The following is a 12,497-nucleotide window of genomic DNA, read 5'->3' as shown; positions in this document are numbered from 1 at the left end:
TAAATGAAAGTGTACACATGGTCATTGCACTAATGCATGTGAGGGAGTTATTAAAAATCATCAGAGTCCAGAATCCGTAGTTTTCAAAGCTGCTGCAAGATTGCAAAACAAATATCCACAGGATCAGAAATAGAAATAAAATTTAAAGATAATTTGAAGATTAAAAATTTAATATGAAAGATTATTCATGGAATAGAAAAGTCTTTTTATATGAAGTTTCAGAAATCAATTATTAACAAAAAGATTAAAAATAGCATCGATTTAACCTGTAATTGAAAATATAATGATAAAATGAATAAATAAGCATTTGAAAAATAAAGCCACTTTTGCTTTATTATACAAAGTCTGTAAGTCACCAGAAATTTGAGAGGAATTACTAAAATGCCATTTGTTAGATTTATATTTAAAATTAAATTCAGATTTACATGAAATTGATTTATATGGATAGGTTGAAATTTATTCATAAAAGAAACCTTTTTTAGAAAAAAATTCTCCTTGATAATCATTAGTTCTACCTGTACTGTAATTTATATTTCGATATAAGGTATCAGAAATTCAGTCTAAATTTTCACAACCCACGAGCACTCTTAATATCTCCAGTAAGTTAAGCAGATTATTCTCAAAATTAAAAATCACCAAAACTTAACTGCATCTTAGTATTTACCGCCAGTGAATGACAATATTTTCAATTATATTGATAATAAATGAAGTTCCTAAAAATACAAATTTTGAGGAAAATAAGTTCGAAGAAAAGTGAGCCAGAAAAATCTTATGACTGATAAAGATATTACATAATAAAGTATTATTATTGATTATATATAAAATTATGATACAAAAATATTGTTTATAATTTGTATTTCATTTTATAGCTAATAAACTGATTTTGAAGGAAAACTTTATACTTAGCACCAATAATGGTAGTCTTTCTTGCTTTTGAATGAGGCCTCATATTTTCATTTTGTGCTATGCCCTTCAAATTCGGTAGAGTATGACCCTTCCCCTCCCTGCCATACCTGAGAGGGTAAAGAGCATTTCTACACTTATCACTGATGGCAGTGGCAGCACTTCACCCAGGGAGTTTCCTTGAGCGGATGGATTTTTATTGGATGCAATGGTGATGTCTATTTGTGATAGTGACTGAGCCATAATATCAATGAGTAAAATTGATCCATAGATGTTGGCTTGTCTCAACATATTTCAGTAGAACTATGAGATGCAGTAGTAGAGAATAAAATCTCACCTGAGAGATATTATCTAATGCTAAGAGTAGCAATGGCTACTATTAAAAAAAAGACAACAGATCCATAATGGAGTCCCTTGTGCTAAGCCCAAATCACAAAACGGAGACTTAATACCTAACTCAATTACAATGTCAACCTTCCCCAGGGCTGGAGTCTCAAACAGTCAATCTGGAATTACCTGTCAGCACCAGTGAGATAACTCACCTCACAGATCCCTGCCATCCCCTAAGGGAAGGTGACCTTGCCTGAAACAATCAGCTCTTTGCAAGAATGACTTTCTTGTTCCACCTCTTTACAGGAGCTCCTTGTAAAGCTCTTCAGAGCACTTTTCTATTTGTTAGATGAGATGCTGCCTGATTCATTCAATAAAATCAATATACCCTTCAAAATTTACTCAGTTGAATTTGTTTTTTAACATTACTTAGGAAGTAAACTTAGTTTATGTAGAATGCCAGGGATGGGTGTGGGAATGTCTTTGACTAATTAATTCCCACTAATTTGACTAAATCTTTGACCCACTCCTCTTATAATTAACTTCACAGTTTCCTTGACCCCTGTTAGCACCTCCAAGTTTTTATTGTTGTCCTGAGGTCTAACTGAAATTAAATCATTTCCTTAGCATTCATCACCCTAATAGAGACATAAACCTCTCATATTCCATTCAGAGTAGTATTAGGAGTTCCAAATCCGCAGTGAAGTCTTGAAGTCTCAGCTAAATACCTGTAATGATAAATTTTTTAAATTAAAAGAAAGACTAACTGGCACAGGTAAATTACAGGTTTACTATGAGAATAACAAGAAGTCTTCTGACTCAATTAGATCTTGACATTCAGGGAAAATTTTTTTGTTTTAGATATATTTGAAAATAGTAGAACTGCTATGCTGAATGACAACTTCAGTTAGTTTCTGCTTTAATTTCTACATGACAATGATTATCATGGGCATCATATCAGCAAAAAGTACATGAATTTGAAAATTAATTTGACATTGATGGGAAAAAGCACCATGAAGAAAAAAGATAAGGCTTAGAATTTTATATATGTATATATATACTCACATGTTTGTATATTTACAAGATAATTTTGTCCAGACCTAAGTGATATTCCTCCTCTCTACATTAATTGTAGTCCTTGCATTCTAAGCATAACATAATATTTTTAATTCTGTACAAGGATGAATGAACTTATAACCAAGTCCTGGGTACACACACAAAAAGCTTTGTCTACATTTTTTCAGTGCAGATTCTCTGAATCACTCTTCTTAGGGCCCCCATCACCTCTCTGTTTCTCAGGCTGTAGATGATGGGGTTTAGTATTGGGGTCAGGATGGGGTAGAAGACAGCCAGAACCTTGTCCTCTGTTGGAGATCTGAGGGATCTTGGATGTAGATAAGTGTAAAAAAGTGGAACATAGTAGAAAGACACCACAGTCAGGTGGGTGCTGCAGGTGGAATAGACCTTCTTCCTCCCTTCTGCTGAGTGCATGTGGTAGACAGCAAGGACAACCCGGCCATAGGAACATGCAACGCCAATGAAAGGAAACACAAGGAAGAGGATGGTGCTCATAAACTCTGTGTACTCATAAACCCAGGTATCCATGCAGGCCAGTCAACATGGCTGGGACATCACAGAAGAAATGGTTGATGGCTCTGGATTGACAGTAAGGGATATGGAAGGCATATGTGGTGTGGGCGCAAGAGTTTACAAAGCCCATTATCCAAGATCCTATTATCATCGGCACACACACTCTTTTGCTCATACAAATGGAATAGTGGAGGGGAAAGCAAATAGCAATATAATGATCATAGGTCATAGATGTCAAGAGCAGTGCTTCTGCACCTCCTAAAGTCAAGAAAAAGAAGCTCTGAACTCCACATCCAATAAAGGAGATAGATTTGTTTCCAAAAAGAAAATTAGAAACCATTTTGGGGACAATGGTGGAGATGTGATTCAAGTCAATGATGGAGAGCTGACTAAGTAAAAAATACATGGGTGTGTGGAGATGGGTGTCCAGGAAGATGAGAAGCATTATGGACAAGTTGCCAGAGCCATTAGGAAAATGAGAACAATGAGAATGAAGAAGAACAGACCAATTTTTGATGGTGGAAACAACCTCAATAAAATGAAATCAGTTGATGTTTGATTATAATTTTCCATAGGGCATTAATATGATTTTTCCTAGAGGCAGACACAAGAGTGAGTTAAGTATAAAACTATAAGCTCTTTTTAACTTATTATTTTAGACTGTGTATCATTTAAAATTTTACAGCTCTTTTTTTTAAAGATTTTATTTTTTTCCTTTTTCTCCCCAAAGCCCCCAGTACATAGTTGTATATTCTTTGTTGTGGGTCCTTCTAGTTGTGGCATGGGGGAATGCTGCCTCAGCGTGGTTTGATGAGCAGTGCCATGTCCGCACCCAGGATTCAAATCAATGAAACACTGGGCAGCCTGCAGCGGAGCGTGCGAACTTAACCACTCGGCCATGGGGCCAGCCCCTAAAATTTTACAGCTCTTAAATGAAGAACTGAACTTCTCTATTTTGCGAAAAATAAACCTCATTTTCTGATCCAGAGATTAAAATGTGAATATGCGAACATTTGTGGCCAAAATATTTTGTAAGAAAATGCTAAAATTATTTTAAAAACAACATTTCTGTTTTGACTTAATTAGGATAAATATGTTTTACTGCCTTACACAAACTGAGGTATCATTAAAATATATTCTGTATTCAAAATGCCTGCATATAAAATTTATGTAAACCAATATTTCATTGAGTTCTACCATCAATAAATGTCTATCACCCTTAAGGGATGATTTTCCTTTCATATTTTGCCCCAAAACTTACCTCTAAAATTGCAGTAGCCTATCAGCTTATCTTTGAGGAGCTTTCTTTCTTTCTTAAATCTTCTTTTCACAATAATGTCAAATCAAGTTTTCCTGAAATCAGGTATTATCGTTTGTTTCATTTGTTCTTAAATATAGAATGAACCCTTATTGTCAAGTTCCACTTACAAAAAGTCATCCTCTTCTGCCTCCTCACTCAGGTTCTGAATGCTGCAGTTAAAGAAGACCCTTTACTTGACCATCTACACACACTTATTGTAGCGTTCATGACTCTGATCAAGATCTCCCAAATAGCATGTTTTCTGTCTCTCTGCTTCTCTAACTCGTTTATAACATTATACATCACTTTATGACACTTTCTCTTACTCATTCATTTTTCCATTTTTTGTATTAAAAGTTATCTCAACTTTTAGATGAGTGTGTGAATTTAAGCATATATACTTATCATTTCTCTCTTTCAAAGCCCAAATATTATGATGATAAAGAAATAGATGTGTCATAAATTAAAAGACAGCAGGTAAGAAAAAGGCACAATGAGAAATGAAACAGTTCAGGATTCTTTGAAAGAAAGAAATTGGATAGAGAAGTGTTCAGTTACTTAAATGGAGAAAAAGGACTTGGCACCTTGACAGTCTTCATGGAGGCAAGAGGAGGATTCTCCTCCAGAGATGTCGGAAGTGAACAAGCTCCACATAGTGTGTGATGTTTTAGTCTTAAATATTATTTTAGAGCTCAATGTTCCCAGACTTTTAAGGAAGTTCCTAACATGAAAGAGGAAGATGCACAAATGTGCACACATACACACACATATGTATTCAAACACACCCCAAACAAATATAAAGTGAGTTCTACATCATTGGGAAAATGCAGAAAGAGAATGCGCTTTCAAAAATTAGGATTCATATCTTCAAAGAAGTATGAAACATTATTGTTCCACAATATATTATTAGATTTATTTAAAACCTGTCAGATAATAAGAAAGGGTTTTACAAATTAAAATATATAATAATTGATAAAGTGATTAAGTGAAATTTTCAAAGACAAAGTGAAAAATCTCCTGGATTTAAAAGAAAACAACAGCAACAGCAACATAAAAAGATTGTCATTTTGAAAAGTTAGGAGAATTAGAGAATTAAAGTAGGGAAACCAGTGTATGCTTGTTATTCCTAGAAATGCATATTGCCAAATAATAATGGAGTTAATATTATCAAAAAAAATTTTCAGAATTGATATATATGATCCACCATATTCAAACACAATGAACAGAACACAGAAAAGTAAATGAGAAATATTTTATTGAAAGGTATTTTCTTGAAAATTCTAAATGTCTTCTTGAAAACACTTTCTGAAAATTGTCAATATTGCTGATAAATTTATGACCTGAAAAATGCCTTTGACAGAGTAAATACTCATAATAATGAAAAGAACTATATATATAAAAATAGTAATTAAATTATCATTAGATTTTACTATAGTTTATGTTTTCTTATTTTAGTAATATATATTGGATAATGAAACAATGCTGTCAACCTTGCCCCCACAGACCCAAAGTAGGATGTGACCATGTTCAAAGGATGGGACACAGAAAAGGGGGTGGAAGTTGTGGTATGTAGAGCGGGAGGGTTTCCATTCTAAACTGTCCACAGACAAAAATCTGTGGAACTAATAAGTTCAGCAAAGTTGCAAGATACAAAATCAGTTGTATTTCCTAATAACGTACAACCCTAAGAAGAATGTAAGAAAACAATTACATTTATATCATCAAAAAGAATAAAATACTTAGAAATAAACTTAACAAGGAAAGCAAAAAATGCGTGCACTGAAAATCACAAAACATGCAGAAAGAAATTGAACAAGAGACAAATAAATAGAAATGCACTCTGAGTTCATGAATTGGAAAACTTAATATTATTAAGATGTCATACTACCATAAGCAACTTCAGGTCCAATGAAATGCCTATCATAATCCCAATGAGATTATCTGCAGAAGTGGAAAAATACATGCTGAAATTCATATGAAATCTCAAGGTACTCTGAATAGCCAAAATGATCATAAAAAAGAATTGAAGTCATTTTTTCTGATTCAAAACTTACTGAAAAGCTATTATGAAAAAAATAGTGTAGTATTGGCATAAAGACAAGCATAAACCAATAAAATAGAGATACCAGAAAAAAATACCCTCACATGTGTGGTCAAATGATTTTTAACAAGGATTTCAAAACCATTCAATGGGGATGTCTTTTCAACAAATGCTGGTGAGAAAACTGGATATCTAGAAGCACATAATGAAATTGCACCATTACTTTACACTATACACAAAAACTAAATGGATGGGAGAGCTAAATAGAGCTAAAACTATAAACTCTTAGAAGAAAACATAGAGAAAACATTTCGTGATATTGGATTTAGCTGTGCTTTATTGAATATGACACCAAAGCATGTACAAGAATAAAAATATAGATAAACTGGACTTCATCAAAATTGAAAACTCCTATGACTCAAAGAACTTTATCAGCAGAGTAAATCACCCCACAGAATGGAAAAATATTTGCAAAATATATATCAGGTAAGGGATTGATACAGGGAATATGTAAGTAACTCCTACAACTCAACAGCAACAGAAAAATTAATTTAAAAATTAAAATTTAACAAGAGTGGATTCATGTAGAGTAAAGGAGCAAGTAGGAAGCAACATTAACATTACCGTGGGTGCCATGTAACCACTCTTCTTTCATGGGAAACAAAATATAATCACCCAGCAGGAACTAAGAAAGGCTGAGCATTACAATCCTTATTAAGTATTTGGACCTTTAACTGTTAGGTTCATTATTCAAATTTCACTCGAGCACATCCAAAGCACACTCCAATGTGATTAGGCCCTACCTCTTCCCGTGACCCTCATCTCACTTCCCATCTAGAGAGCGCATTTATGAATCAGCTCCAAAACCGCTTTCTGTTGTCGATTTCATACTCTACAATTCCTCCTGAACAGCACTGAAAATGTGCAGCCACTCGCTCAACCTCAAACTGCATGTCAGCTCTTTTATTTCTTAACTAACTCTTACATAGATTACATCACTCATTTTCTAAACTGATCACCTTAAATCCTGAATGATTTCAATACTAATAGTAACCAACACTGCCAAAGTGGTTAACAGTGAAGTCAAAACTTTTGTGATCACATCATCTCCTTGAATGAAAACACCTCTACATCTGAAGAATGTAATTCATGTTACCTATGCTCTTGTCAAGTGTTTTTTTCTTGACTTCAGTCTTCCCTGTTTCCAGAGTATACATCATGGGTTGTGGATACAATGCGCCCTCTCTTCTTCAAGGAATATTGTTTATCCTTCAAATCCATTTTTTCTATAAATGTCTTGGGCCAATTATGGCCAAATAAATTCTTCTCATATTTGAAGTATCATTTAAATTTATATAAATATTTATTATATATTTTATCATAAAGTATCACAATTATTTTCAATTTTATTTCAGAATATGGTATAGTTGAGTCTAGGCCCACATATTATTCACCATATTTCCAGAACAGTAGTTCATAGACAATATTTTCATCTGCTTTTTTTATTAATTTTATTATATTTTATTTCATAACCAATTATTCACAAGTCACTTCTCAGAATTGTCTAATATTACATTATAGGTTTATAAAGAACTCATATCTGAAAAAATATGAACAAGTGTTCAATTAGCCATTTCTTATTTTTAAGGATAAAATATTTATGTATCTTATTCAAACCCACGATAGTGAAATGAAATTTTCTTTCGGAGTGCCCTGGTTTACGGGATGTCTGAATGTATCCATTGCTTATTATAAACAGAAGTACTTAATCATGAATAAAGTTTTCTTAGGCACTTACTGAAGAGTTCTTCTTAAGTGGCTAATAAAAATAAAAATACAGTTAAGATTACTACTACCTTTACTTATCTCCACACTTTCACAAACTCACTGGCTTGCTCAGCTGGCAGTGGTCCAACTGTCATCATAATTCTGTAAATTTCCTTGAATATTTAGCAAACAAACATACATATTAAACTTTCACCTCTCTACTTGAAATTTTAGACACCTCCAAAGAAACTTAGCAGCAGCAATGATTCTAGCCCATTTTTACCTGGAGATTTAGTCTAATGATCATATTCTTTTTTCTTTGTATTCACTCAGGAATCTTCTCTGAGTCTTGGAAAATGTAGGTTAAATCACTAATAGCCCAAGATGGCCACAAGCCAGGTTTGGGTCAGGAGTTCTAATAATTCCTTTCAATGTTTCCACAGGTGTGTTAAGGGTCAATTCAGGGGAAAGAAACAAATATATTTGTTCAGATTCTTCCAATGTTATTACGTCTCTAAAGTTTTATGGATCAGATATTTCATATATTGTTCAGTAAGTGCACAGTAATGATGTACTTGCATATATTATTTCAAAGTTTTGATTATATTGGCCTACAAATTTATTAATTAAATGGAAGGTGGTTAGTTTAATAAAAACGTATACACAGAAATTCTGCTTGTATCACATATATGGGAGTTATCTTTAATTTATTTTCGTTATTACATATTTTCAAATTATTTCTGTTGGTAAAACCCATTAAACTATAAACAGTTTTCACTTATTAAACTAAATAATGAAAATAATGATAATACTCACTTTGGTACAATTATATTTGCAAAATATTTAACAATGCAATGCTATTGCAGAAAATAGCCTAATTGTTCTTCATATTTCTCATGGTTTCCAGTAACCAAATTAATTTCATCTTTTACTTGTGAAGGGGTAATATTGGTCTGTCTAAAATTGTTTAAAAATGTTTTTAAAATACTTGAAGTTTTGATTATAATGTGTCTAAGTGAAGACTTCTGTATGTTCATTCTATTTTGAGTTTTTTGGGCTTCATTGATCTGGATGTTCTTTTCCCTCTTCAGATTTGGAAAGTTTTTTGTCATTATATCTTTAAATAAGCTTTCTGCTCCTTTCTCTTCATCTGTCCCTTCTTGGATTTGCACAATGCATATATTGGTGCACTTGTGGAATCCTGTAAGTTCTGTAGCCTTTTTTCACTTTTTTTAATTTTTGTTCTACTGACTGGGTAGTTTCAAATGATCTGTCTTTGAGCTCACTGATTCTGTCTTCTGCTTGATTAAGCCTGCTGTTCAGACTCTTTATTGATTTTTTTCAGCTCAGTCATTGGTTCTTCAGTTCTAGAATTTCTATTTGGTAAATTTCTCTACATTTTTTTAGATTTTGATCTCTTTGTTGAACTTCTCATTTTATTCAAATATTGTTTTCCTCATTTTATTTAGTTATCTACTTGTGTTCTCTTTTAGCTCACTAAGTGTCTTTAAGGTAAATATTCTGAATTCTATGTCAGGTGGGTTTTAGGTCTCCATTTTTTTTTAGGGCCACCTGCTTGTGCTTTATTTCATACCTTTGGTAGTGTTAGGTTTCTCTGACCCTTTGTGAATTTTGTACCCTTGTATTTGTGTTTGCATATTTGAAGAAATGGTCACTTTTCAAATTTTTATAGACTGGAATTGATTGAAAAAGCCTTTCACCAGTCAGCCCAGCCAGAGATTTTGGGCATGCCAGTAAGCAGATACTTTGGGTGGGCCTGTTCACAGGGTTCATGGGTGAGTGGGCTTGATGCCTGGATCCACAGTGATATTGGATGCTCACTTGAATCTCCTTTCCCCATGGGAGATCTCTAAAGCAAGGAAGATCTCCATCTACTCTCTGTTGCATTGTATAGGGGGAAGATGACTCAGATAAATGAAACCGTCTTTTCTACCCACTTCAATGTGGCTTTTCCCACTTCTGTGCTACACCTAAGTGTTATAATCTCTTATCTAGAATTCAAAGCTTTCATGAAGGTATGTTCATACATGGATAATTATATATATCCATGTCTCTGTGAAGAGATGTGGGCTAGAAACCCCTATTCCACCATTTTCCTGACTCAATAACCATGTGTAACCAGGTCAAGATAACTCTGTGCTCCATCACAGAATCATTGAGTGAGTCCCTCACAGCCCAAACATGGCCCAAGAAACCCAGGAAATGAAGTGATCCTGAAATACTTGTGCACTCCCCAAGAGTGCAGTGGAAGGAGTGGAAGGAAATGGGGATTCAGTGCTGAATACCTCTTAAGGAGAAACCACAAACCAAGCATGGTATGTGGCCATGGCATCTGGTTTATGTTAAGAGAAGAAAGAAGAGTATGAAACTTAAATAAACTCCTGAGCTCTTTTTTTAAATTTTCTGTGTTCATTCCAGTTAAATTATTCATAAAGTCACCCAGCTTTTAAACATATAATCACATTTATATATTTTGAAAAAGAAGCCCCATTCTGAAAAATGCAAGATTCAGATGACAAATATTTTCATAAAATTTTTTGAAAATATCTACAAAATCATAAAAAAAATATTTCTATACTAATTTAAAAGAATATGGATGTGTTTCTAGCCTTGATAAATTGACATATATGTGGTGAGATATGTTATTTTAATAAATCAAGAGTCAACTTGAAAAAGATTTTTTCCTTCCACAAATTATCGTCCAAATGGTATGTAATCTCACTCAAAATCCCAATTTTTTGGTGGAAATTTTATTAACTAATTCTGGTAAATATGTGGAAATGTATTGCGCTAACAATAACTAAGATATGCTTTGATGTGCAAATATTTTGGAGGTAGAACAAATATTTAATAAGCAAGATCTGGGCATATGGAAAAGAAAAAACAAGCCATTGATGATTAACAGTTAATGGTTCATATATATCAAATCATGTTTTACATCATAAATATATACAATTTTTATTTGCCAATGTACTTTAATAAAGCTGATAAAAAAGATGAATATAAGCATGTCCAATGACTGAGAATTTCCACTCCTGAGTCTTTTCCAACAGAAATTTTTAGTAATGTCTCCAAAAGACATGTACAAAATATTCATAGCAGCAACATTTGTAATAGTTAAATCCTACAATATTCACATATGTCTGTTAACAAAACTGGGTAAGTAAATAGAGGATAGGTACTAAATGGAGTATTCAGTAGAAATGTGAATTAATGACCCATAAATACACAAATGACTGGAATGAATTTAACAGTCATAATGTGAAGGAAAAGAAGCCAGAAAGAAAAAAGGCACATGATGTACAAATAAAACACTTAAATGACAAAATTAATCTATGCTATCAAAAGTTGCAAAGAGACTACTTTTTGGGTGATACATAATGAAAGAGAGCACAGAGGTAGCTTGTGAGGTTCTGGACATGTCTGCTCACCAGTCAGGATGCCAGTTGCAGTGGTTTCAAATTGTGAAAATCTATCAATTGTTTTTAAATCATATTTTAAAGAAGAACAAAACAGATAATGATCCATGGAATAATAGTGAAAAAGATTATTACAATATGGTGATAACATGTTTTATTAGTAGGGATATTGGGATCTATGCAAGCAGAGAGGCAGGATACAGCTTCCTTGTGTAAATGACTCTTGATCTGAAACTTGAGATCAATGAGAAATATGAATTATCCAGTCAAAGAACTTTATGTGAGGATAGTGGATAATATATTGAAGATACAGGCCATTGTATACCTGATACAATTCTGACTTGTCAAAAGATTTCAGAGAACTGCATTCAATTTATCATGAAGAGAACATAAAGTTTTAGGTAGGGCATTGTACTGTATGATCCTGCAAATGTAGGGATGTACAAGCTAAAGGAGATAATTACTTACCATACTAAGGAAATTAACATGATCAATATATATTGTAGCTAAGAAATTCCAGGAGAAATTCAAACCAGTCAGAATTTAAAGGAAGATAGAAAAGAAACAGATGTGCTAGGAGACTGCAGTCATAATAACACAATCACCTCTATATTCTCTTAGCTCATGAGAATGGCTGTGGTGATCCTCCCCATGAAGGCACCATTCTGGAAAATTTGAAAGATGAAGGACCTTTGAGATACCAAGGGAAGTAAGAGACCTTCCTGTATTGTTGCCACCATATTAGATTCACTACTGAAAATAGGATCACTAGTCTTTAGAGGCACCAATATTCACACATTAATTTTACAAACTTCCTGATAGGTGCTATTTCTCTGCTTCCATTCTCTGTATCTATCCAAAAAGAGTCATAGGAAGTCTCTGTGAATTAATCAAGGAGACTGAATCCTTTCTATTTTTTCAATTTGTGATATCTATTTCCTGAGACATTGTAACTAAAACAAAGTCCTCACATATCCCCATATCTCACTTGTCATGGCTCATGTAAATAGATAAACGAAAGGCCACAGGGCTTCTGGTTAAGCAGAAAGTCTAGAAATCATTTATCATTTTGTTTTATCTGAACTCGTTTGAGATGTCTTACAAAACAAGCATCTTCATATCTATG

The 12,497-nt window shown here is 33.3% G+C and overlaps 1 pseudogene; it reads right to left on the bottom strand.

Annotated features, from left to right (window-relative positions):
• Positions 1–2,463: 2,463 nt before the first annotated feature.
• Positions 2,464–3,396, bottom strand: LOC138917527 (olfactory receptor 2L8-like; annotated as a pseudogene).
• Positions 3,397–12,497: the final 9,101 nt, after the last annotated feature.

Source organism: Equus caballus, chromosome 14 (genome assembly GCF_041296265.1).
Source record: "Equus caballus isolate H_3958 breed thoroughbred chromosome 14, TB-T2T, whole genome shotgun sequence".
Taxonomy (NCBI): Eukaryota; Metazoa; Chordata; class Mammalia; order Perissodactyla; family Equidae; genus Equus; species Equus caballus.
Note: the sequence above shows the minus strand (reverse complement) of the source record. Positions and strands in the feature narration are given on the sequence as shown.